This window comes from Condylura cristata, unplaced genomic scaffold (assembly GCF_000260355.1).
Source record: "Condylura cristata isolate star-nosed mole 26May11 unplaced genomic scaffold, ConCri1.0 scaffold00020, whole genome shotgun sequence".
NCBI lineage: Eukaryota > Metazoa > Chordata > Mammalia > Eulipotyphla > Talpidae > Condylura > Condylura cristata.
Genome location: NW_004567121.1, coordinates 13,432,249 through 13,457,995, shown reverse-complemented (window position 1 = coordinate 13,457,995; position 25,747 = coordinate 13,432,249). Strand labels below are relative to the sequence as shown.

Below are 25,747 nucleotides of genomic sequence, written 5' to 3'. Positions count from 1 at the left end.
GGTGGGTGAGAGGATTCACCAGAGACAGAGTGGGGAGCAGAACAGGCAGATTGCTAAAGTACACTGCTGAGGGGAGTAGTGGGGGGGGTCAGGAAAGGTCTGGGGTACCATGTGGGTCACCTGCCGGGCAGGGGATCAAACTCAAGCTGCAGTGGCTGCAATGGCTTCAGAGTGTTGCGCTTGAACCTGTTGTGCCACCAGGGAGCGCCCTCTATCTAGATATTTTACCTATTATTAAAAGTGAGTTTTTAAGTCTCCAACTATTATTATAAAGCTGTCTATTTCTCCCTTCAAACCTGTCAGTGTTTACTTCATATATTATGGGGCTCTGTTGTTAGGTACGTATATGTTTATAAATATACCTTGTTGAAACTTTTTTATTTTATTTTATAATAGTTTATTTTTACATATTTTTGTGCATTTTTCCATCTCAGTTGCAATCCCCTTGGTTGAAACTTTTTAATGTAATTATCCTGTATTCAGTCTATAATGTATTGTTTTGCATGTCTCTTGTAACAGTTTTCAAATTTAAATGCTTTTTCACCTGACATTAGTGTAGGAACTCTATTTTGGCTACTGCTTGCATGAAAAAATTTTTCCATCATTTCACTTTCAATCTTTTTTGTATCTTTGGATATTAAATGAGTTTTGTAGGCAATATGTAGTTAGATAATGAGACTTTGTATCTCACAACTTTGTGATAAGAATCCCTGTTATTCAGCCTCTCCTGGCATATTTCCAAATAATTAATATACAAATGACTATTTATTGAAAGACTATTGGGTATAAAACTGTATGAAATTAAGTGTGTGTGTGATAAACTCTGTTCTCTCTTGAAAAGCTAAAGGCTGACAAGGGGAACAGAACACATGTATGGAGCAATAAGGGCTAGTATACAGGTGACAGGCCTTGATTGTGTGGTACTGATCCGAAGAGGGCAAAGAAGCCTGTATTAAGGAGTCAGAAGAAGCTTTGATTCACAGGGAGGATGTAGGCTATTTTTGACGGATAGATAGAGTTCAGATTAACTAGAAGAGAGGAAACATCTCAGCCAGGAGAACTGACTTGAATGCAAGTGTGAAAACAGGAACAAGCATATTATGTTCAAAGCACTGTTGCAGGCAGAGAGTAGATGTGGGTGAGAAGAGAGGGAAGACTTTGTCTTTCGTAATCCATGACCTCATTGGCTGGCCTTTCAACCTCTTAAGACAACTTAAAGTGTGTGCACGGACTGACCTCATGAAGCCCAAAGTTGAATATTTCCTTCTAAAGTGTGAGTCAGATATCTAATGTAGGTGGATTTGGGCTTAATAAAGCCAACTTTGAGCAAAGTTTTAGTTTCCCCACACCCACCTCCACATGGAGGAGCATAACCTGTGTCTACAGAGGAAAAGGGACAAGTGAAATATATATTGGCTGTGGCGTCAGGGTATTAAAATCTCCCTGGGCTCCAGTTTCTTTATCTATCTTTGTACAGAATGTACGGTCATCTTTATGTCACCACAATGCTTGGGGATTAATGAAGTTACTGATGCCTGTCAATTTACAAAGTGCTTATAAAAGAAATCCAAAATCCTAGTGTAAGGAGGAGATACCAAGAGGCCACTGAGGAAATCCTCCTCACAGTTCTCTTGCTCAGAAAGTTGTGAATTCCTTGTCTCTATAGAGTCCACTCACTCATTGCCAAATCACTCTTAATTAGGAGGTGATTTTGTTTAAAGCAGTGGGTTTCAAATGTCAATTTCAATTCTTACTTTAAAATCTGATCTGCATATTTTGTTCTCTAGGTAAGGTTCTACATATATATTGGTTCTGCCACAAAAAGATTTTGAAATGTCTTTTAAGACTATATAAATAATGCATAATTAGAGTAATTGGAAATTTAAAACACAAAACAAAAGTATCCCAAATGCTATCCCATTATTTAGAGAGAATTACTGGGAGCAGTCATTAAATGGCTATCTCGCCTGGTTGTCTGGCACTGCTTCTGCCTGCTTACTGTCTATCAACCTACCTATTTGTCTGCATGCATATTTAATTTTATTAGAATTGTGGGATATTTTACTACTGCTTTAAATTTACTTTTCGCCTTAATAATAGATATCATTCAAAAATATTTCAGATATTCAATTAATTAGTTCAATTGAATTATTAATTCAAACATTTGTTGACCACCTACTGTGTGCCAAGAACTGCTGTAGGTACCTGGAAGCTTACATTTCTTTCAAGTATGTATGTATTATTTGTGGGCACAGTGCCCTCGTAAATGAAGTTTAATTGATTCTCCCTTTGGCAGGCATTCCTGTTCTTTTTTTTAGGTTCTCCCCACCCTCTTAGAGCCAGTGCCCTGTCATTTAAAAAATTTTTTTTTCTTCTTTAAAATGTCAGTAAATGTTTGGGCTTGACTTCTCAGTAAATACGTTAAGATTCCATCTGAATCCATTCTTCCCCTCTTATTCAGCAATAGAAACCCCCCCCCCTTTTCTGAATGTCACGTTGCCCAGTTAAGAGTACATTTTCCAGCCTCCTTTGGAGACTGTACTGTTTTTTAGAGTTCAGCTTTTTATTGAAATGCTCAAAGAGAGGTTTAGTCAAAAAAAGACTCTTCAGCCTCTTCTTTCTTTACTTCCACTTTGTTCTCAGCAGCAGTGGAAGAGGCAGGGTCAATAGCGCAACATTGCAAATGAGACTCCTGATGTTGACATTGGCCAAGGTCTTCACAAACAAGCTCAGCCAGAAAGGTTCATCATTTACACTGACTTCTTTAATGAGGGCATTGATCTTATCCCCTGTGACTGTCACCTCATCATTATGCAGGGTGAGGACCGAGCAGATGCAGGTGTACAATGAGTCCAAGATGAGGGCACCAGAAAACGCTGGGTGGATGACGCCCAGTGTGGTGCTAATCACCAACCTGACTAACTTACTTGGAAGGACTGAGCACCTTAGCTGCAATTGAAGAAATGATTGTTTTCAGGTCCTAGCAAAATAGTTTGTGGGACTTCTAGGAAGGCAGCATAAAGAACGCTAAACTCCCCAGGGTGGGAAGTGCTTTTGCCCTTTCACCACCTCTCCCCCATCAGGCCCCCTAGAATGAGGATGTAAGGGCTGGAGCTACAGCTGCCATCTTCAATCATGAGTTAGCTTTGAGGATGGAAACCACATTGTGAGGGAGCAAGGTGATGAAAGGACTCACATAGCAAGAAAGCTTATCTGTGGTCTTCTTATTTGGGAGAAAATTAACTCTCTTCACTAAGTGAATAATCTAAATATTCAAAGATTGCTGCTCCATATCAGTTTAAGTTGAGAATTTAGATCATCATGTCAGATATGTGAAGAATGTAGACATATCTTGTACCTGGTGATCTCAAGATGGTTGACTTTCCTATGTTTTCCTTTTTTTCCAAATTGATTCCTCCATATTCTTGTAGTTGAGAGAGCTGAAATGCCAGCAACTTTTCTAATTCAAAATCACTAGTTGCCAGAAGCAAAAACAAAAACAAATCAAGGGAGGAGGGCACAAGGGGGAAGATGTTTTGGGGTTGCCATAGCTAATACCTCATTGTTCGAGTGAGTCAGAAGTCTAAAAATATTGAATTGCTCTTTAGAGATTAGAGATTTGTTTTAGCTGAACAACTCTAAAAAAGGGGGGGTGGGATGGGAAGGTCGAGCCCAAAAAGAGAGAGGAATGGAAGGTGGTATTAGAGAGTGGGCAGAGTTTTTGGAAGCAATTGTTCTTATAACCAAACCATTCTTCTTACTATTAACTTGTCTGTGGACTGTAAAGCATAGGCAAAGATAAGAAATTTGTTCACTAGACATCAACTAAAACTCCCATGTTGAAGGTAGATGACAGCACAGAACATCACACTCAACTTAAAGGACGGAGAGGGAGACAGGTTAACTCTCCCCTTGCTGTTAGCCTAGACATGAGTCTTTCTTGCAGGGAGACTGAAAGAAGGGTGTGGGAGGGGGACATGGCATCTGAAGGGTAGGACCGAGGAGGTAGGTGGGGAGGGAAAAAGAGTCTTGGGACCGTTTTCCAGGCATTACTTAAGTCAGTAGGACTTCTGGAAGAAGCAGTGTGCCTTGTACATTGTAGCGCTTCCCTGTAAATGAACTTGGGAGCTTCCATTCCTCCTTCCCTCTCTCCTTCCCTCCCTCTCTCCTCTCCATCTGTACAACAAATATTTCCAAACCTCTACTCTGTGCCAGGCCCTGTGCTATTAAGGATTCTGACTCATTACAAATTGCCTTTATTTTAGGGCATGGTAGGAAGGAGGATGGGGGTGCCTTGGGGGCACTTGGAGTCTCAGTAAGAAAGCTAAGGCCCAGAGGGGCAGCCTCCAGTGTTTGTGCAGCCTCCATCAACCCCACTACCCACTGCTTGGCTGGTCTTGAAGCAGACTATATTCTGCTTTTTTTTGCATCCTGCTTTCCTGATGTTCTTGCTAAATATGCAGTGTCTGGGGCCCAACTGAACAGGGTCTGGGGCTTGGGCCTGTGCATTAGCATGTGTGATAGATTTCCCAGGTTAACCTTCTGCACCCTGGTGTTTGTGGAGTTAGTCTTGGACACATGTATCCATTAAAATGGACTGGACAGGATGAGAATCTGAAAAAAATCCTTGACCATAATCCCCCTGTCCTGAAAAATGGTTAAAGAAACGCAAATGAGCTCCAGGGGCCAGCTTTGCTACTCACATGCTATATGACCTTGGCTCCTTGCCCTCGGCCCTCCCTGCCTCCTTGCCATCTGTGGGCTGTTGTTTGAGTCACATCTACCAACACACATCCCTTCTTTGTAGCAGAATCTTGTCCTGGATGCTCAGCCCAGGGGCAGAGATGATATCATTAAAAGCCATTCTTAGGAGTGACTCTTAAGAGACTGAAAAATATCTCATTTCCATCCCAGACTCTTCTGCCCTGCTGTCAGAGAGCTTCTTGGAAGTCTCCGAACCCAGACGTGGCTCTTCCTCTGACATGATCATGAATATGTGTCTGTGTTGTCTCCAGAACCCCTGAGGCTGACCCTAGGAGGGAGCCAGTTCTCTTAGAAGCAGCTTACAGATCTTTCTGTCCAGCAACTCATGCCCTGTCATAGACGGACTAAAGGAAACTTGTCAGGCAAAGAGATTAGGGGAATGAAAAGGGAGACAGGAGGGACCAGCTCCTGAAAGGTTTGTCAGGAAAGTTCCAGTCTCTTCCCAGCATTTTTAATAGGAGGAAAATGCTGACTAAATGCACTCAGAGACTGATTACAATCTGGGAAGTGATTTTTCATTATAGGAATGCTCATTATATTATATGTAAAGGGTGTAATAAACTGGAACCTCAGGGTAATAAGCCAGCAAAGCACTGCCTGGATTTATCCTGCGAGTTGTGACTACCCAACATACTCGTAAACAGATATTATGAGGAGAAAAGTCCAGGCAGGGTTGAGGGAGGCCCCAGTGAACAGGTCTGGGTTATAATGATCTCTCTCTTTCCACTACCCTGAACAGAAACAGCCTCTTAGTTGCCCCCAGGCTCATGGGACATCAGATAAAGGCCATTGTTCAATTCTTTCCAAGAAGCACTTTAGGGCGTTACCCATATGCCAGGTATACTGCTAAGTGCTGACTACAAGACTAAAAATCAACTTTGTTCTGATAGCCAGAGCTTTAGGCCACTGAAGAATCAAGCATCACACAAGTGAATGAATGATAACAGCTGTAGATCTACAAAAATGCATTAAGGAGATTTGACCAAAGTAGAGCAGAGATATGTGGGCACTGACTAAGAAGAAGGAATGAGTCGCATAGTGTAGCTATGCAGAGGGACAGTATGTGTGAAGGCCCCTTGGCAGGAGGGGAGGCCTGGGGAATGGCATTGTGGGACCTAGGACAGGTGGAGACCTGACCCGGCAGTGCTTTGGAAGTCCTATATGAGTACCTAAGAGAAAGGAGAAAGCTTTCTTGTTCTAAGCAGAGAGCACTGGATTTCCAAGTTGCCTCTGACTGTCCCAAAGCCTCACTACAGGTCAGGAAGAACTGCCCAGACCCCCACTTCCTCCCTCTCTCTTCCAACATCTAGGTAGACACTCAACTCCTGTCCATTCCAATTGTAGATGGCCATCCCTCTCCTAGAGCCCACTGCTGTCGTCACAGTGGGAGACCACCTTCCCGGCCCTGCCTGGGTGCAGTCATCCTAGGCTTTGTACTTTACAGTCTTCCCACTGCAGTCCACCCTGCTTGGTGCTTTTTCCCCCTAAAACACACCCAGCCTTGCCCCGACTTGTGTAACTCTGAAGCACCCCCACCCCCAGTGTGGTACTGTCAGTCTCATCAGTCTGGAGCGGCAAGGAGGAAAAGTCATTAGGGCTGTTTGTAATCAGACTGGGATTAAAATAACTGCAGAGCCCTTCAAGTTTGTGCTCACTGCTTCATCATGAAAACCGCCTGCAAGTATAGAAGTGGGGAGGTCAGAGCTGGGGTGTCCTTTGGTTGGAGAAAGAAATCACGAGCCCAACCTAGCCAGTGAGTGGCTGAGATGAGCTTTTTATATTATTACTAAAGATTTTACTTATGTATGCATACAAGAACTGGGGTGCAGGTCAGAGGTGCGGGGTGGGGGAGGGGTGAGAGAATTCACCCGAGACAGAGTGGGGAGCACAACAGGCAGATCTACTGAAATACACCGCTGAGGGGAGCAGCGGGCGGTCAGGAGAGGTCTGCTGTGCCGTGTGGGTCAGCAACCTGGATGGAACTGAAGCAGCAGTGGCTGTGATAGCTTGGTCACACTGAGACTGTAACCCCTGTGCCACCAGGGAGGCCCTGAGATGACATCTTTGACGTGTTGGTCTTCTCTGCTACCAAGGAGAGAATATGCTGAAGATTTTCCTGTGTGTGGATTGTATTTGTTACTCCCTTGTTTCTAAATGGAGCCCAATCTCCCTGGGAACACCAGGGAGGTACAGGCATTAAAGGCATCACTAGAGAATGATAAGGCTGAGTCCCAACTAATGATGTTGCTTACACTGACTCCACTTCAGACAGTTGGCTCAAGTTCCTGTCTTCAACCCTAAGGGACTTGTGAGCCACCATTAATTGGAAACTTCAGCCATTCCCCTTCCTCCTCAAGATGTCCCAGACATCCCTGGCATCAGAAAATTCTCTGCTGAAAGACTTAAGACCTGATTTACAAAAATATACCAGGAGCCAGTTGATCTGTGAAAGATTTGTGAATGTGTTCCCAAGGAGTAATAAGGAAATCCACACTCATATCATGAGAGGGGATTTCATTCCCATTGTAGACAGATTACATAATCTGTTATAACATTTTCCTGGCACCTTTTTTTGTTTCAAGAGCTATTCTAAATGCTTCAGATAGGTTAATGCATTTAGTCCTCATAGCAACCCTAGAATTAGGTGTTATTTTCACACCTATTTTATAGATGAGGAAACGGAGGCACAGATTGGGAAGATAATCTGGTTACACAGCTACCAGCTAGCAGAGCTGGAATTTGAATGCAGGTAGTCTTGGTCCCGGGTGCATCCTGCAAGCAGCCCCGTAGGCTGTGTGCCTGTCAGACAGGCTGCCAGCGCAAACCTGTGTTTTGGGCTGAAGCTTTCATGGCAGGGCACACAGCAGCAGAAATGCTTCTCTATTTATATCCTTTCATAAGAGGCTCACTGGTGATTGTAAAAGACTTTGTGTTGTTTTTTGGTTTGTTTGTTTTTTTTAAGAATTTCCCAGTACAGGTTCAATTTTTTTTTTAAAGATTTATTCATTTATTCATATGGAACTGGGGTACAGGCCAGAGATGCGGAGGGAGAGAGGATTCACCAGAGACAGAGTGGGGTGCAGAACAGGCAGATCCACGAAGTACACTGCTGAGGGGAGCAGCGGGCGGGTCAGGAGAGGTCTGCCACGCCATGTGGTAGCCTCCGGGGCAGGCGGGAATCGAACTCATGCGGAAGTGGCCTCAGCTTCTCAGTGCTGTGCTTTAACCTGCTGCGCCACCAGGGAGGGCGGGTTTTGTTTGTTTTTTTGCAAAAGCAAAAGATTGTAAAGCAGCTTTCTGTTGCTTTTCTCCCCAGAGCAGGAACCATGAGCATAACCCACCAGTGAACTGGTCAGGAAGGCCGGGCTAAGGGATCAGAGCTGGTGGGAGGGAGCAAAGCCCAGTGGGTGGGCAGAGCGAGGAGGTGAGGTCAGTCAGCCTCAGTTCAGGGTCCTCTCCACCTTAGGAGCACCCCCAGGGGGCAGGGCCTGCGCCTCCTGTCCTCTCCTCCAGCTCCTGCTACTTCTGCATTTCAGAAAGGCTGTAGGTCATCTCCTTTTCCTCTAGGGACAAGTGTCCTGTTTCTTAGGCAAAGAGCCAGACAGAGATGGTGAATTAAATTTGCAAGTAGGACGTGGCTTCCTAGTTCCCTGACGCGGAGATCAGCACTAATTCTTTAAAAAGAGCACTGTCGAGACTCAGCAGATTCTGCTTGCAAGTTGGATGCTTGCCTGACTTGGTCCCAGATGAAGTGTCGGATAGCACTTTCTCCCTACACCAGCCCTCTCCCACCACCTTACTGACTGTGACTGAGGGACTCCTCCACCCTTTTCCAGTGGAGACAGGGAGTAGGGTCCCGGAGATGAGCCAGTCCCTGCTCCCCATTTGAATGAGGAATAGAAGCCTTCGAAATGCATGCCCACTGCCGGGCACATCCCTGGCCTCTCTCCACCGCGCCTATCCTGGGAGGCTCTGGAGGTTTTGGCTGAGTGTGTAGACAGAGTTCAGAGACAAGAGACGCTGAGGTGGGGCACAGTGTTGACAAAGGAGGGCCATGGAAGGTGGACTTGGATCAACGAGTGAGAGAAAAGATACCCCCCAGGGAGGAAAGAGACATCCAAAAGAAGGATGTACCTATTTGGTATGAATTAATGGGTTGGGTAGTGTAGGGGGAGGGGTTCTGGGAATAATAATTTTTACCCATATTAATTAATGGTGATAGTGTTCCCAGCAAAATAACCTACCATCTATCAAACAGGGACAATTTTACTTTCGCATAATGAGGGAAATCTACTCTTATTATCTCTCTCTCTAGTTTTATCCTCCTGAACTGAAATTCACTATTCACCACCAAAATAAAACTCCAGAGAGTCAACTTGTTCTTCATGGCAAAGACTGTTAAGTCGTTGAAGACATGGTGAGGGGAGGTCCACAGGTCGTGGGGCTGACAGTGTTTTTTAATCTGGAGTCAGGATACAAGGTCCAGTCCAAATGTGATCTTGGGGTGGGTGGTTGCAAATCTGGGTTCCACTAGGGGCATAAGCCCTATAGCCAGGTCCCCTTACACAGTAATCACCCCCTCGTGCGGCACCCTCCAAAAGTGACTCAGGGGAGGAGAGAGGAAGCAAGGAGGAAAAGGGCGTGAGAAGCCACGTGGTCCTGGAGTAGGCACAGGTGGTTTCTGCCCACCTGGACTCCAGGGCCTTTGGGAAACACCTCTGAGTCTCAGTCCTCTGGCTTAGTGGGGGGCTGGTCCTGTGAGGTTCACCGCCGTCTGTAACCCCATGCCAGGATGGGTCCAGACCCAGCCTGGCCAGCCATTGCCTACCTCCGCCTGGCCACAGGGTCCACCCAGGCACATGAGACTTAGACCTGCTGCTTTAGGCAACTCCTTTGGGAAAAGTGAATTTCGTTCAGGGTGTTCTAGGGTTAGTATCTGAATGGAGAAGTGTACAGATGCTGTAGGGGTGACAACATTGCACTGACAAACAGGAGTCGTGGAGCAAGCTGCATTGCAGGATGCTGCTGAAAGAGCATGATCTGGCCTTTTTATTCCTAAAATAATCATTCAGCATCAGTTGTGTGGGGAAGGACGACAAAGGGAGGGTGAGACTAGAAAATTGCTCTGGGCCTCCCTGGTGATGCAAGGAGTGACATCACAGCACTTAACCCCTGAAGCTGTCTGCAGTCACTGCAACATGAGTTCAATCCCCAGCCAGGGAGTTTCCCACATGGCACAGCAGACCTCTCCTGACCTGCCCGCTGCTCCCCTCAGCAGGGTATTGCAGTCAGCCGGCCTGTCCTGCTCCTCTTTCTATCTCTGGTGAATCTTCTCACCAACCCGCACCTCTGGCCTGTACCCCAGCTCTTGCATAGATAAATAAATAAAAATAAACCTTTAAAGAGGAAAAAAAGAAAATATGCTCTGTCATCTAGAGTACCAGGAGTCATGAATCTGCCCCCCATCCCCAGGCACTTCTCACCTACTGGATGACTCGGTATTGAGACTGAAATCAAGCCCTCCATCCCCCATGTTTCAATCTTACTGAGGAGTTTCACTGATCAGCTGTTGGGGTCCCTTGTCATACGTCAGCAGCCTCCAGGCATTCCCAGTTACACCTTGGGATCATGGCCTTCCCAGGGTGATCAAGCTTTCTACTCTTGCTTGATTGAAAGGCACCTCACAGGGCTGGGTTCCTGTCACTGATTGAGCGGGCAGTTCTGACCTTGTAGAGGAATGCAGAACCGTAGGTAACAAATGGGGCCAAACAGGCCCCTTCCGACTAGCAGACCCACATGATGCCGACTCTGCCGAGGAGGCAGCGACTGCGCATGGAGAAAGAGACCGAGTCCTGAGGACAGTCTCAGTACCTGGAGTTTCTGTTTACCCAAGCTCACAAATTGCTTCTTTTTTCGGTTACCCATTTTAAAGTTAACTAATCAGTGACATTTAGAATATGTGCAACTACCACCTCTCTCATGTTCCACTTTCAACACCCAAAATAAAACTCTTACTCATTAAGCAGTTACTCACTGTTCATCCTCCCCTCAACCTGGTCAACTGCCAGTCTCCTCTCTGCCCCTGTGGATTTTCCTAGACTGGATATTTCCTGTGAATGGAGCCACGTGGCCTATTGTGACCAGCTGCTTTCTCTTCGCATGCGCTCGGGGTTCCCCAACATGTGGCGTGTCCCTGGCCTTCAGTCCTTCGCAAGGCTACGTGGTATTCCACTTACGGACTCACGCGCTTCGTTTCTCCACTCACCTCTGATGGGCACGTGGGTTGTTTCTACCTTTGGGCTGCGGTGCATGGAGCAGGAACTGTAAATGTTCCTGCACAAGCATTTCTTTGATGTCTCGTATTCAATTCGCTGGAGAATTATATGCTTAGGAGTAGAATTGCTGGGTCATCTGGTAATTCTACATCTAACTTTCTGAAGAACTGCAGACTCTTATTCCTGGCAGCTGAACACAAATCTGTTTTCATTGCCTCTTGTGACCCAATGGAGCCTGCTAGATACTAAGATGTGATGATACCATCCCTGGGGCCTGTGGCAGAACGATCCTCTGCAGTGTAGTCGTCCTGGATTGGTGCCTCGCTGCTGCCACCTGATACCCAGAAAAGAGCACAGCCGAGGAACCCTACCGGCTGTCCCTGAGGCCCTGAGAAGCCAGCTCCCAGAGCAGCCTCCCTCTTCAGCTGCTGCGGAAGGCACATGGAGGAATGGGAGGGACGGGAGAAACAGTGCTCAGGGTCTGGCCTTGCTTTCTGCCTGGCGGTGCTTGCCCCAGAGCTGTGCTGAGAGGCGGCATGGCATTAGGGACAGGACTGCCAGAAGCAGGTGCCTGTGGGAAGTTGACCCAGTGGCGGACACTCGGGCTACAGGTGCCTCCTGCCCACTATGTGACCTTCCACAAGCCCCTTGCTCTCTCTGGGTCTCAGCTTCTCACGTGTCTAGTGAAGGGATAAGTTAAATGATTGCTCCGTGTTGGAACGGATGCCTCTCGCCCAGCCCTGCTCCTGAATTTTCTTTATGAATCTCCATAAAAGCTAGGATTTAGTAGCTGGGACCAGCGACAGCAGTAATCCAGACCCCCTGCACTGGCCCCTTGCTCCTCCTCCCAATGCTTTGTTGACTGGCTGTATGTGGGTGCGCTGAATAGTGCCCACTCCTGGGATATTCATTATCAGCCCAAGGTCTTCTGCGGACACCCCAGTAAATAGATGGTGACCTGTGCTCCCCACAATGGCCCCTAGTGGTGCTGCGCTCCCTGGGCTGCATGGGGAGGCAGCCCCCTATTTAAATGCTGAGCCCTGAGAGCCCGAGTTCATCCACATCTTCGGGGTACCTCTGAGTGCCCGCACATGCCCATCCCTGGGGCTGAGCATTCCTGGCTCTCTGTCTGTCTGTCTCTTTCAGGCACACAAATAGCTCTCCTGGAGCCTGCCCACTACATGACGTGTGCCCCCAAGAATGCTCATTCTACTTTCTGTGATTCTAACCGAATACTCACTCTGTTTTAGAACACAGGTTTATATACTTGGCTCACCAAAAAAAACTCTATAATAGTGTTAGATTATTCCTATTGCAATTACTTTCATTGCCCAGATCTTATAAACACGAGAGGTACTAATAGCCTCTTCCTCTTTGCTGTATCAAGATGACATTCAACACCTTTGAGTTTCCATACAGGAAATCTTACGCTCTCGAACTGGTTATTTAAACCTGACGTGGTAGAAGCCAGTGCTTGGCCTCCCCCGTTGCTATGGACAGGGGCGGCGTGTGTGCTTTGAGGCAGGATCTATTCATGTCACGGATCCTGGATTTTTGAAGGGCCAGTAAACTGCCTTATTGAAGGAAGGGCTTTGTGTGCTCCCTGGGGCTGCATCGCCACATCCCTTGATGTCCTTTCAAGGAGCAGAGGTTTCCAAGGCTACTGGCAGGGCAAGGGTACTTGACCTCAGGCAGCACCAAGGGGCCTTGGTGCTGATGAAAGGGGGTGTGGGGGTGACAGGGAGGCAGGCGAGAGGCCCTGTGTGGAGAAACTGCCTGTTCTTTAAGTGCTATCACTGTTGGCAAGGGGGTGCAGATGGTGGGTGAGGGGTGGGATGGGACAGTTCCTCACCCTCATTCCATAAACATTCCAACCATTAAAACACAAAGGTGAGAATTACTCACAAGGGGATATCAAACACGAGAAAGGACTCTATGGAGGGTGCCCTGGAGCCTTTCCTCAGCTTTAGTCATCCCACACGGGCAGCTTCAGTTTTGCCTAGGCAAAGGGCGATATGGGCTCCTGGCGGTTCTGCACAAAAGCTCTGCAAGGCTGCAGCCTCTGAGGGTTTTGCGTCCTGGGGCTCACCCTTCCCAGGGAGGTGCTCTCGGCTCTCATCTCTCAAGCCACCTGCATCACCCCAGGCAGGGCAGTAGATGTACCCTCCCCAAAAAAAGGGGGACCCAGGGCAAGCCCACGGGACTATTAAAGTATCCTGTTGGCTCATGGGCTGTGGGTAGCAGTGCCAGGGGTGTGTGTGTGCAGGAGACCTCTGTCCCCATCCACTCTGCTGGGGGCCAGTGTCAGATAGAGACACACAGAGAGAGTAACTGGGGGAGGGGGTGCTTAGGGTGCACCCATCAATCCACTGAGACCAGGCTCTTCCTGGTTCTTCATTTCTCTCTCTCCTGTGGGTCAGGCTCTGGACTGGCCAGGACCATTCACAGCTTGACTAAGGGGGAAAGACTGGGATAGCCCACAAGTCCTGGAGGCTCTGCCCAGAGGGGGACCATGCCCACCAGGAGCCCATATGCCCTTTGCCTAGCCAAAACAGACAGCTGCCCGTGTGGGATGAACAAAAGCTGAGAAAAGGCTCCAGTGCACCCTCGAGAGATTTCTCCCTTGCTTGATATTCCATTGTGAGTAATTCTCCACTTTGTGTTTTAATGGTTGGAATATTTATGCAATTAGGGAGAGTGTTTCACACAAAGACTCCCTTTTCTGCTTTGTATTTCTGTGATAGCAGGTTCCTGGGCAGCCCAGCGTCCTTCCCCCGGGTGTGTGGCCGAATAGGGGCGGCTGTCCCTCTGCCCTCGAGTGGCCTTCACCTGCACGAAGACCAAGGTACTTGACTTCTCTGTTTTGCTGAGTGCAGCACTGCAGGGCTTGGTGGGGAGCGGACGGGCAGGGGAAAGGGTAGGCTTGTTGTGAGTGGCTGCTGTGAATTTTAATTCAATTCAGTCTGGCTGGCTTACTGATGTAATGTTGGGAAAACATAGCGCTCCCCTAGGAGGGGAGGTGTTGGTATAAATAGAAGGTATTGTCATCGCGAGGCAATTGGGGGACGTCATGTCGCTAGGCACAGCTCAAGACAGCAGGGAGAACCCAGCCGTGGGCTGCACTGTGAGCAACCTGCTCTCATTTGCTTGTCCCAAGAGAAAGGTCTCTTCCCCTTTTCAAAGCTCACGGTCAGGGTGACCTGGACAAACCCAGGCCCTCTCTGGGTCCCTTTCTCATCTCTACTGAGCACATGGGGCTACCTCCCTTCCCAGGGGAGCATGTGATACGGTCCTAACCGCAGCGGTGTGGGTTACCACTCAGACTCCGAGCAAGAGCCGTGTCCTCCACTTACACACCGTGTTCTTTCTTCTTAAACAGATTTATTGAGACACAACCTCTGCACCATATAACTCCCCCACTTAGGTGTATGATCCCGTGATTCTCATATATTCACAGATGCCTACAACCATCCCTGGTCTTTTAGGATTGGAGGTCAGTTAAGCAGCTTTGCTACTGCAAAGACTTGACTTTTATTCTGAATGGAACCCAGAGTACTTGGAGATGTGTTGTTTCCCCAAAAGGTCTATCAACATATAATTTACAAATATTAAGCTACCTATGAAGTCCATCCTTTCATGAGGTGTGTGTGTGCACAGATGGTGAGCATCACATGACAGTGAGCGTCATCCCCAAAAGTTTTCTTGTGTCCCTTTGAAATTCCTCCCCTGCCCCCACCCCTCCCCAACTCCCAGGCAACTTCAGATCCAAGTACAGTTTTTTTTTAAAGTACAGATGAGTGGCATTTTCTGCACTGAAACATTATGTCCTTTGAGTGTGGTGTCTTCACTGGGCATAATTATTTGGAAGGCTTTTTATTGTTGTTGCATTTATTAAGTTTATTCCTTGTATGAATTTACAATAATTTGTTCATCTACTCCCCGGTTGACAAACTTTTGTTCACTAATCTTTGCAAGAGCACATGGTTTGATTTCTCTAACTACCTCGGACTGGCATGGCTGTGTCAGGTGGCAGGCAAATTTTTTTTTTAAGATTTATTTATTTATGCATACAGAACTGGGGTACAAGCCAGAGGGGCAGGGGTGGTGAGAGGCTTCACCAGGGATAGAGTGGGGAGCAGAACAGGCAGATCAACGAAGCACACTGCTGAGGGGAGCAGCGGGCGGGTCAGGAGAGGTCTGCGGTGCCATGCGGTCACCTCTGGGGCAGGCGGAGATTGAACTCATGCGGAAGTGGCTTTAGCTTCTTGGTGCTGTGCTTTAACCCGCTGCGCCACCAAGGAGGGCCTGCAGGCGAATATTTAACGGACAAGAAACTACTCTTCTAAAGCGATTCTACCGTCTACATGCCCACTAGCCGTGTCTGAGAGCATCTTTCTTTGTGCATTTCATTTATTGAGGTAACACTGGTTTCCAACACTATGTGACTCAGAGACAGAGGATCACACGCCTTCGGGTGGACGTTACCACGACACACCCACCCACAAGGCACCACGGTCCTCTGCCACGGTAGCCGCACCCCTTCCATACCTGCTCGCGCCATCCCCCGCCCTCTCAGGCAGACCGCTAGGCTTTGTGATGCTCCACATCTCCGACCCATGGCCCTGGCAGTCCTTTTAGCCCTGTGTACCATGGCGTCACTTGCATTGCTCAGTGCCTGGTGATCTGGATCATTTCAGACGTTTACTCAGTACAGTTCCCAGCTTACAGTTTTTTGACTTGATGGTGGTGGGAAAGCAATGTGTATTCAGTAGAAATCACACTTCAGTTTCTACATTTTGATATTTCCCTGGGCTAGCACCGTGCAGTATGATGTGCGGTGGAGATGAATGGCGGCAGAGAGCCACAGCTTCTGTGCCTCCATCCATCACAAAGGTAATTAACTGACAGGCTGCAGGCTGTTTTTTCGCTTGTGGTACAGCATTCAATAAATGACACGAGCATTCAGTAAATCAATACTTTATTATAAACTCTATCTTACTTGATTTTGCCCTTACATTGCATTGCTGGTAGGCTAATGTAAGAGTTCTACGCATGTTTAAAGTAGGCTGGGTGAAGCTATGATGTTTTATAGGTCAGGTGTATAAATGCACCTTGACATAATATGGTATTTCTCTGCCTTTTTCCGCTGAGCACAATAGCCTCCAGGCCCATCCATATCATCACAAATGGAAAAACTTTTTTTTTTGTAGCTGAGTAATATTCTGTTCTGTACTTATGCCACGCTTTTATCCATTCATCTGTCCTTGGGCATGTTGATTGTTTCTGTATGTAGGCTACTGTAAATAATGCTTTAGTAAACATAGGGCGGCATATATCTTCTTGAATTAGTGTTTTCGTAGTCTTCAGATAAATACACAGAAGAAGAATTGCTGAATTATATTGTAGATCTATTGTTAATTCTTTGAGGAATCTCCAATTGTTTTCCATAGTGACCATCCCAATTCCCTTGTATATTCCCACATATGTGGCCTTTGTGTCTAGCTTTTCACTGGGGCCTTTAATTTTTTCTTTTTAGAGATTTATTTATTTGTACATACAGAACTGGGGTACAGGCCAGAGGCTCATGGTTGGCGAGAGGCTTCACCAGAGACAGAGTGGGGAGCAGAACAGGCAGGTCGAGGAAGTACACTGCTGAGGGGAGCAGCGGGCGGGTCAGGAGAGGTCTGCTACGCCATGTGGTCACCTCCGGGGCAGGCGGGAATCGAACTCATGCGGAAGTGGCTTTAGCTTCTTAGTGCTGTGCTTTAACCCGCTGCGCCACCAGTGAGGGCCGGCCTTTAATTTTAACACCACCACGTTAGACACATCATCCGTGTGGTAGTTTTAAGTCCTGTGTCATGGAACTGCCTCAAAATGGTGGCGCACAGCACAACACCCAGATTGTCTGGCTTCTCCAGGCCAAGCAGGTGCATCCTGCTGCTTACCCTAGAGCTCTGGCTCGGATCCACAGCCTTACATTTCCTCTATTTTAGGGAGAACTGTCTTCTTGCTTTTCTTTCAGACCCCACTCCCACCCAGACACACCCACGCCCTGTCACAGAGCCAGGCAGTGTGGGCCAACGCTGGTTGAGTTGCCTACAGTTGGCAGAGCGTCTGGCCTCCTTCACACAAAGGGCCCAGGCAGGCGCCGGGCCTGCCCTCTCCAGCCTGTCGGTGCTGTCGTCAGCTCCGAGCTGGGCACCTGCCCACACATCCTAGCTGAGGGGCTAGGGCCCACCCCACTCAGAGGCCAACCCACCTGGACTGTGGGTTTCCCCACATGTGCTTCTGGAAGCTTCCTAGCAGGTTGAATTTACCTCCTACTCTCTTTTGATTCCTCGATTTCCAAGCAAGTAACATCACCCACAGATGCTAAGGCTGATTGAGTCCAATGATTGACGGGGCTGCTGGTGATACCAACACAGCAGCCAAACATGAAGTTAAAGGACCACCAAGGTGCTTGACCACCCAGAGGGGAAGGTGACAGACTCAGGCTGAGAGACACTGACTGCCTAGGTCCCCCCTTTAGCTCTCCTGCCTGGCCAGCGGTTGGCAGTCTTGCCACCCAGGTGCTTTCTAAGCTAGAGAACATATTTTGTTGTGAGGGATATGAGCATGATTTTCAAGTCCAAGTTCAAGTCCTGTCAAGTCCAAGTTCCTGTCTGTGCCTCTGCACCTGAACACCACCGTGAGAGGCTCCTTTTGGTATAGTAAGGCACTGCCCCTGTGTCTTACAGTGCAATGCCAAGGAGGGTGATAAGCTATCATCCTTTACCAATAAAAACACCCTACTTGAAACAGCATCTCCCCAAGTCCACTAACTTCCTCCTGGCCACACAGAGGCCACCAGCTTCCTCCTGGCCATACCGAGACCCCCACTCCCTACCCCAGTTCCCTACAAGAGAGGCACAACTTGAAGGCCTGTCCTAGTTACTCTCAAGCTCTGAGGATGGATATGGGCAAGTTCTTGGCCATGTTCTGTAGGCCTCTTTGCACTTGCAAGCAAGACACCTTACCCATCGCTGTTCTCCCCTTCTGGGCAGCTGGCAGACTCGCTTCCTGCAGCCAGCACTAGTTGAAGGAGCTATATGGCTTATGGATTTCAAGTGCTGCATTTTGGCTTGAGGTCTCTCATGCCTCAGCTTGTTCCTTAAGCTTTCATTGGCCCAAATCAGCTACTGATATATTTCCCCTTTGCTGCCTTATCCTATCATGACCTAACAGAGAGATTCAGCAGTTTCTTTCCTGATATTTCATTAGACTATTTTAAAAAACCACTTTTTTAAGATTCATTTATTTACGCATACAAGAAGTTAGGTATAGGCCAGGGGGCTGGGGGGACGGGGAGGTGAGAGGATTCACTAGAGACAGAGTCAAGAGCAGAACAGATGGATCAACTGAAATATACTGCTGAAAGGAGTAGTAGGTGAGACAGGAGAGGGCTACCGCACCATGTGGGTCAGCTCCCTGGCTAGGGATCGAACTTACGCTGCAGTGGCTGAGGATAGCTTCACCATGCTGAGACCTAAGACCTTGTGCCACCAGGGAGGCCCTCATTAGACTATTTTAAATGATGCTCCAAGGATCACAGTGTGGGCTCTGTCATTGAAATAGACTCAGTGGGAGCCAAAGATAGGAGGGAAGCTCAGAACCCAGTTGGATTTAAAGATATTGAAGAGGCGTGGCCCTGCCAGATTGGTGGAGCATGAAAAGAATTCAGAATAGCACTAAGCAGACAACAGAGGAGTTCTGCTGTAATTAGAAAAGAAAGGAGGGGTGGTATTGGAAATTCAAACTGAACCCGATAATTAGGAAAGGTATAACCCAGGCTCAATTCTCAGCATACCTCACTTGGAGCGCGTGCACTGGGAAGCTCTAAGTTTAAGCAGCACTACTAGATACTTGGGCTCAAGTTATCCCTGGGGCCTCCCTGGTGGCACAGTAGGTTAAAGCACAGCACTATGAAGCTATTGCAACCATTGCAACATGAATTTGATTCCTGACCAGGGAGGTGACCCACATGGCGTGACAGACCTCTCATGACCCACCTGCTTCTTCCCTCAGCAGTGTACTTCATAGATCTACCTGTCCTGCTCCCCATCCTTTCAGCCTCCCACATCTCTGACTTGTACCCCTGTTCTGTATGTATAAATAAATAAAACTTTTTAAAAAGTATCCTTGTTGTCATAAGTAAAATCGCCTTAGATGCTTATAAATCTAGACCTCATCACAAGCAGAAATGTGGTCCACAGGTAACCTCTGCCTAGAGTGACTCATCACCCCAATTTGCTTAGAATCCCAATTCTCTGAGAGTGGTAAGTTATTGTTTCTTTAGTGAACAGAGTTTTAAACCCAGGGCAGGCTTAGAATTAAGTATGCACATGGGAAAGTAAAGTGAATCAAAGTCATGGTACTATTAAGTTTTAAAAATATGATTATTTAGGAATAGTCTATGTATGTTTGGTTTTGTTAAAGTGCTGTTTATGAGTGACTGAGATATTAACTCTGTGAATCTCTCTCCCTGCTCCTCTAGAGGCAAAATTGGGACCTGCCCAATTTCAAGGGGAGGAGGAAAAAACTCCACTTCTTTTGTGTGCTTCTGGAGAGCACTTGGACAGGAAATATTGCTGTGGCCTTCCAGACTATCCATGCCCTAATGGTTTCTTCAAAGTCCTGTGGGTTTGCATTAACCATTTCCTCAAGGTCCTTTACTTCCATTGGCCATGTAGGCTCGACGGCCCACTGCTTAGGCTTGACTGTGGTAGTACCTCACTGTTAGGCACCTAAATGGATATTAGGTAACTGCTGCTGCACAATTAACCATTCCCAAGTGTTGTTAGGCTTAAAACCATGACAACATTTGTTATCCCCATGTGTCTTTAATTTGGGTGCGACTTGGGGGAGAGTTCATTTCTTATTTGCTAGGTATCAGTCTGAGTAGTTGCTAGACCGTGACCTGGAATCCTCTGGGAGTTTACATACCCATCATTCACACATCTAGCAACTCATTTTGGCTGCAGTTAGGCTGAGACCAACAATTTTTTCCACACCTTCCCTAGTTAGCCAGGGCTTCTTCACAAAATGGTGGCTTAACTGCAAGGCCATGTATCAAGGCAGGAGAGGCAGATTTGGTCTAGACTCATCAATCATAGAGCAACCACATTCTGTGTTGAGGGAGTCACAAAGGCCCACCCAGTTTCAAGATTCTGCTTTCTTTAAGGGAGCAGCAAGTTTCTGGAATATGTGGGACTAGAGATACTGACATGGCCCTTTTGGAAACAACAGTCTGCTGTGCTTCTGTTTGGACCTGTCACTGTATAAGGGGTGACAGTATGGACCTGTTGCCCTCTGAGGTGACCCCAGGGGGATACAGACTCCCAGGGGCTTTCAGCTGGGAAAAGTGGCTCCTGTGACCCAATACCCATCTTTCCTAAGAGAGATGTTGGTGTGAGGTGTTCAAAATAAAGGCACAGGAAGTTGGGGAAGAGTGTGCAGAAGCAATCAAGGGTAGTTGTTAAAAGCTCTGGAAGGTGCATCCATAGTGTCTGCTGCAGAATAATAAAATACAGATGGGATTAGAAGTCAAGGTGAATTATATCTCCATCCCTTATCTCATGTGCTCAAAGGCATCTCAGCTCCCTTTCAGGAAATACTAAGTGACAGAAAATGTGAACCCAAGATCAACTAGAAGCTCATTTGTAACCAAGAATTGGCCTCACCCAGCATACCCAAGTCTCAGCTCCTCAGGGAATCTGATTACTGAAGGGATGGACCAGCAGTCTGCCCCTAAATCATGCTGTTTCTTGCTCGGGACTTGTTTGAAGCCTGCACAGTCTGAAATCAACCAGTTTGTGTTTGCACATGATCCTACAGGCAGGCAAAATGAAGTCTTTACTGAACAAGTTTAAACAATTTTCTGATAATGGTAACCAAAATATACTTGAAGACCCTTAGTGGGCCATGGAGGCTGCCATGGTTGAGGAAGCTTCACTGGGAAAACAATGGGAAAGCTCTTTTTTTCCTCAGGATGAACAGGCATGTTCCTGGAAGGTGGCATGGGGTAGCTGGGGAACAGACTCCTCACCTGCTAGCTCCAGGAAGACTGTTTTTTATATTTGTTAGCACAGTGTCATGAAACAGATTCTGCATGATAAAGCTATTTATGCTATGTCATGCCTAGAAATTTTCCTCTTACTGCCAAACCCCCACAGGTGCTTGGGCCCCTGCCCCCATCACCAGAGTTCTGCAGTCACTGAGTAAAGAAAGAGAGGACTGAAAGAGAGGACTCACTGAGGGGCACAAGGAAGGCATGGAGTGTGTAGGATGTTGCTTCTGACAGAACAGCCATCCTGTGCTCTGTAAGTCAGACCCTGAAGGAGTCAGCCTTGCCCTGCCCTGGGAGAAGAGTCTCCCAAGCTTCCTCAGTTTGGAATAGCCACAGCTTGCAGCTGTGACCAGATCTGTCTGAAGAGGCACCAGTGTTGGCACTTAGGGGTCCCCTCCCCTGTGCCACGTTCACGGCAGTACAAGAAGCAAATCCCTTCACACCACCTCCCAAGACTGTGGAAGGGGAACCGCACTCACACCATCTTACATAAACATGCCGCTCGTGTCTCTGGAGACCAGGAGCTCTGGGGCCTCTCAGTCCCAGGCCTGCGACCACGCCCTCCGTGATTAGATTCTTTGAGTTCTTGTCTTGGAATCTTTAATGGAGCAACATTTTAGTATACAAGGTGCCTTCTCTGGGGAGACCACTCATCTCATCCCAGTCTCTGTCTTGTTAGAGGAGTAAGGAACCATCTAAAAGCATGTAAGGGAAAGTCACTGTAAACTCCCTGCACTCATGTCTACAGCACACACCTAAGGAGAAGGAAGACTGGAGCTGGAGAAGTGAGCAGACTCTTCTGCTGGATCCAGACCTTTTTTCTCCTCACGGCAGATGCCGTGAGATCAAGTACATGTGCTTTAGGTTTGCAGCTAGAACTGGTTCCTCAGGCAGCGAGCAACACACCCGATTTGCAGAGGGAAGACCTGGGAGCATCCCCAACTTAATGCTTAGCCATGAATGTGCAAACCAAACAGCTTCTCTCGGTCCACTGCCCCTTCCTACAGGGGTGAGTTTGGGGATAGCTAAGATGCAGGGAAAGAGCCCAGTATGTTCCAAATATAGATAGTCATAACTGGCACAGAGTTAGCACAAGGCTCCAAGTTTTCTGGCTTGGGACATGACACGAGATCTCTGCAATTCTGGAGGCAGAATTGAGCAATCACTGAGCCATTAGAGTCCCATCCTGTAGGCCTCCCTCCCTGGGAGAACCTCTTGAGCCTCTGGAGCCACAGTCTCAGCACAGTGCTGGGGAGAGTGTGCTAACAGTGGACACGTTGATGGGAATTAGTCCCTCCTATATCTGTCTACAGACACAAATGCAGAAAGCTACCTGAGGGAGATAATGAAGACCTAAGAGAGAAGCAAGAATTGGGATGAAACACCAGAACATACTGGAGAAGGAAGTGTGATCACCTCATATCTGTCTGGTTTCACCTGGCCATGCAGGTTGCTCTCCCACCCAGCCTCCTAGAGCTCCCAGCTACCAGAACAGGCTCTCAGGAAAGAGCTGCTGTGTAAAGCCCCTTCTCCTTTGGGTGTCTGCTTTCCCGCTGCACAGTCTAAGGCTTTAGCCCCAGGGTCAAGGACTAGCAGCCCGGACTAGAAGGTCCAGGAGGACTTTTAGGGGCAAGAGAGTAAATTCTTTTCTTTGCCTTAAGTCCGTCAAGATTTTCTTTGGAGTCAGGCTGACCTTGAAGAACCCTGAGATCTGGACCATGAGATACCTTGGGAATGATTTTCAACTCTCAGATGAAAGAAGCCAGTGTAGAGAAGTCTTTCCTTGTCTCTGTGACCCAAATAAGGCACTTGGGACACATTTGACACCTCCACGCACCAGCTCCTGGAGCCCTGCTGTTTCCTTCAGCTGTCTATCTTAAAGGCAACCTTCTTGGGGTGCAGACTCCTCAGGGTCAGAGGCTTTCGGGAAGGGTTTCCAGGAGTCCAGATACGTGAGTGTCCCATGTCAGTGTGATTTTAGGACAAAGCCTTCCTTTCCCCCCACCACCACCCAACTTCTAAAAATTAGTTGGACTACAACTAAAATTCAAATTTCCCTGAACACATACTTTTTGAGACACACCAATAGGGGTGTGGCATGAGCTGTCCACACTCGGGCTGTGCGGGGTAGCCTTCGGGGCTCACTGTCCTGTGTGGGCTCCACTGTCGACAGAAATGGGGTTTCGGTTACTGGTAATTTACCTTGCCGTGGGCATGATTTCTAGACCTATTCTTGGAACTCTAGATGAATAAAGCAGGTCGGCCCTGGAAGGTAGGGGAGGAGGGAAGCAAACAGTTAAGGACGCGGGAGCTAGTCAGTGCTGCACGCTAGGGTGTGTAAGTGGATCTTATCCATCGTAGGTCAGGCAGTAGCTGACACAGCTGGGGCTGGAAACCAGGTCAGCTGTTCTCAAAGCGGTGTGGTTCCTCTGCCCTCCTTTCTGTCTCCAGGGCAGAAGAGGGGACCTAGGGGGCCAGCGGAGAAGGGGAGGGGTCCAGACAGCAAGTACAACCTCAGACTGTGAGCGTCTTCGTGTGCAGCCCCAGAACTTGAAGGAGAGGCTGCTCTAAGTTACCCTCCCGCAGGTTATGTGCTGATCTTAGTGGCTGGTGCCCTGAGTCTAGAAGGAAGGAAATCTAAAGCAGTGGTTCTCCGTCTTGGGTGTGCGGGGGACGGCTTGTGGAAACAGTTCTCCAGGCTCCCTTCCCCATGTTTCTGACTCAGAAGGTCTGAGCAAGGTATGAAATTGCAATTAAAACAATTTCTTAGGGTTCCCTGGTGGCACAAAGGGGTAAGTCCCGCTCTGTGAAGCTATCCACAGCCACTGCAGCGTGAGTTCAGTCCCCGGCCAGGGAGCTGACCCACATGGCCCAGCAGATCCCTGCCGCCTCTCCTGCTGCTCCCCTCAGCAGTGTTTCAATCTGCCTGTTCTGCTCCCCACTCTGTCTCTGGTGAGTCCTCTCACCCCTGCCCTGCACCTCTGGCCTCCACCCCCATTCTTGTTTGCATAAATAAATAAATCTTTACAAGAAAATTTTCTTAGGTGGTGCTGACATGCTCTGTGGCAGGTCTCAGAGTCTCTCTCTGGTCAAGGGCAGGATATGCAGCTGCAGAACAGCAAAGAGCTTTATTGGATGGAGAAGAGGAGGGACCATGATGATGAATAGACCCGACAATAAAGCAGTGGCTGGAAGAACATAGAAATATTTAACACTGTGCCGTGAGTGATGCAGGGCACATCCAGGTTCCCTTCAAGGTCATCGTGTCCCCAGTTGATGGGAACTTGGTCACTGAGGGCCCATAGCTGAGTTCCTTGCTGGGACTCACCTGTGGCCTAAGGGAGCTGCCCCACCCAACTTAGTCCCCTTGTGGGAGCAGCCTGCATGAAGGACAGACTGGTAGACCTGGCATCCAAGGTCCCAGCCCCTTCTCTCCACCCAGGACAACTGGGTGAAGGACCATCCTGGCTCCGGGGCTCCCAGCCAGGTCAGCTGATGCCTCTCCAGATTCACTGCAGCTCAGCCTCAGCCCTGCAATCTGCTGTGCTGTTTTTGAGATTGCACCCCAATAAGCCACCAGGACAGAGTCTGTTCCAAGAAAGCTGAGTTTAGACAGTCCGAGTGGAGTAACTCTGGTTGGCAGGCTTTCTGCCCGCAGGTTTTTTCTTGTTTGTTTCTTTTTTTTTAATCTTTCTTATTCAAGATTTATTTATTTATGCTTACAGAACTGGGGTACAAGCCAGAGGTGTGTGTGGGGGGAGGGTGAGAGGATTCACCAGAGACAGAGTGGGGAGCAGAACAGTGCTGTGGGCCCCTCTTTCTTTACCATCCTTCTTGTTTTGCCCTTGAATAAAGTCAAGTTGAGGGGCCCTTTTTGCTCCCTTTTGTGAAAATGGGAAAGAGAATGCAGAGGAGATAGCCCCAGCCCACCCCCAACATCCCACCAACTCACTTCAAGTTTAGCCACCTGGCCACAAACATCCATCCTCAGGGATGCTGGGCGGCCACACCAGGCCATACTCCTTGACAGCCTCTGAATATGAATTTGTGCGGGTCCGACTCCGAGTGCCACAATGACCCTCCGTTGGACGAGTAAATGTGAGTCTGTTGCTGGGTACAAAGTCTCCGAAAGCATTTCCGTTCTTGAGAGTGAAAGCCCCCAGCTGTCACCCGCTGTGGGCTGTGCGGACAAACCTCCCCTGCACACGCCCAGTCGTGGGGCGCTAGCTATAACCCCAGTCACCTCTCTCCGGATTCAAGGAAGCTTAACTGGGTGTAAGTGAGATAAAGTGACCTGATGGAAATAGCCGTCAATAGGCTCAATAAAAAGAGATTCATTCCTAAGCTTCATTTGTCATTGCTGGTCATGGCTCCTTGTAAAGTCTAGTGGGTCCGTTGTCTGCTTTCGTCTCGCCCCTCCTCACCCAGAGGTGCACAGCAGGGTGGGCTGGCTGCGCACATGAGGAAGTGGCTTATTGCCCCAGAGGGGCAGGCTATCTTTGATTGTCCCAAGACCTCTTGCCCAGGGCTGGGGCTCAGGCTCTTGGCACATGGAGCACACGCCTCCCTTTACCCAGTTACCCAGCTTTGTTGACGGTTCCTC

General features: G+C 48.1%; 1 protein-coding gene across 1 annotated transcript in view; it reads left to right on the top strand.

Annotated features, from left to right (window-relative positions):
• The first annotated feature begins 13,813 nt into the window (after positions 1-13,813).
• MSH6 (mutS homolog 6) overlaps positions 13,814-25,747 on the top strand; it is a 93,774-nt gene continuing 81,840 nt past the window's right edge. Inside the window, exon 1 of the mRNA XM_012727463.1 lies at positions 13,814-13,884. The gene's annotated coding sequence lies outside the window, so the exon portion shown is untranslated. The remainder of the gene's footprint in view (positions 13,885-25,747) is intronic.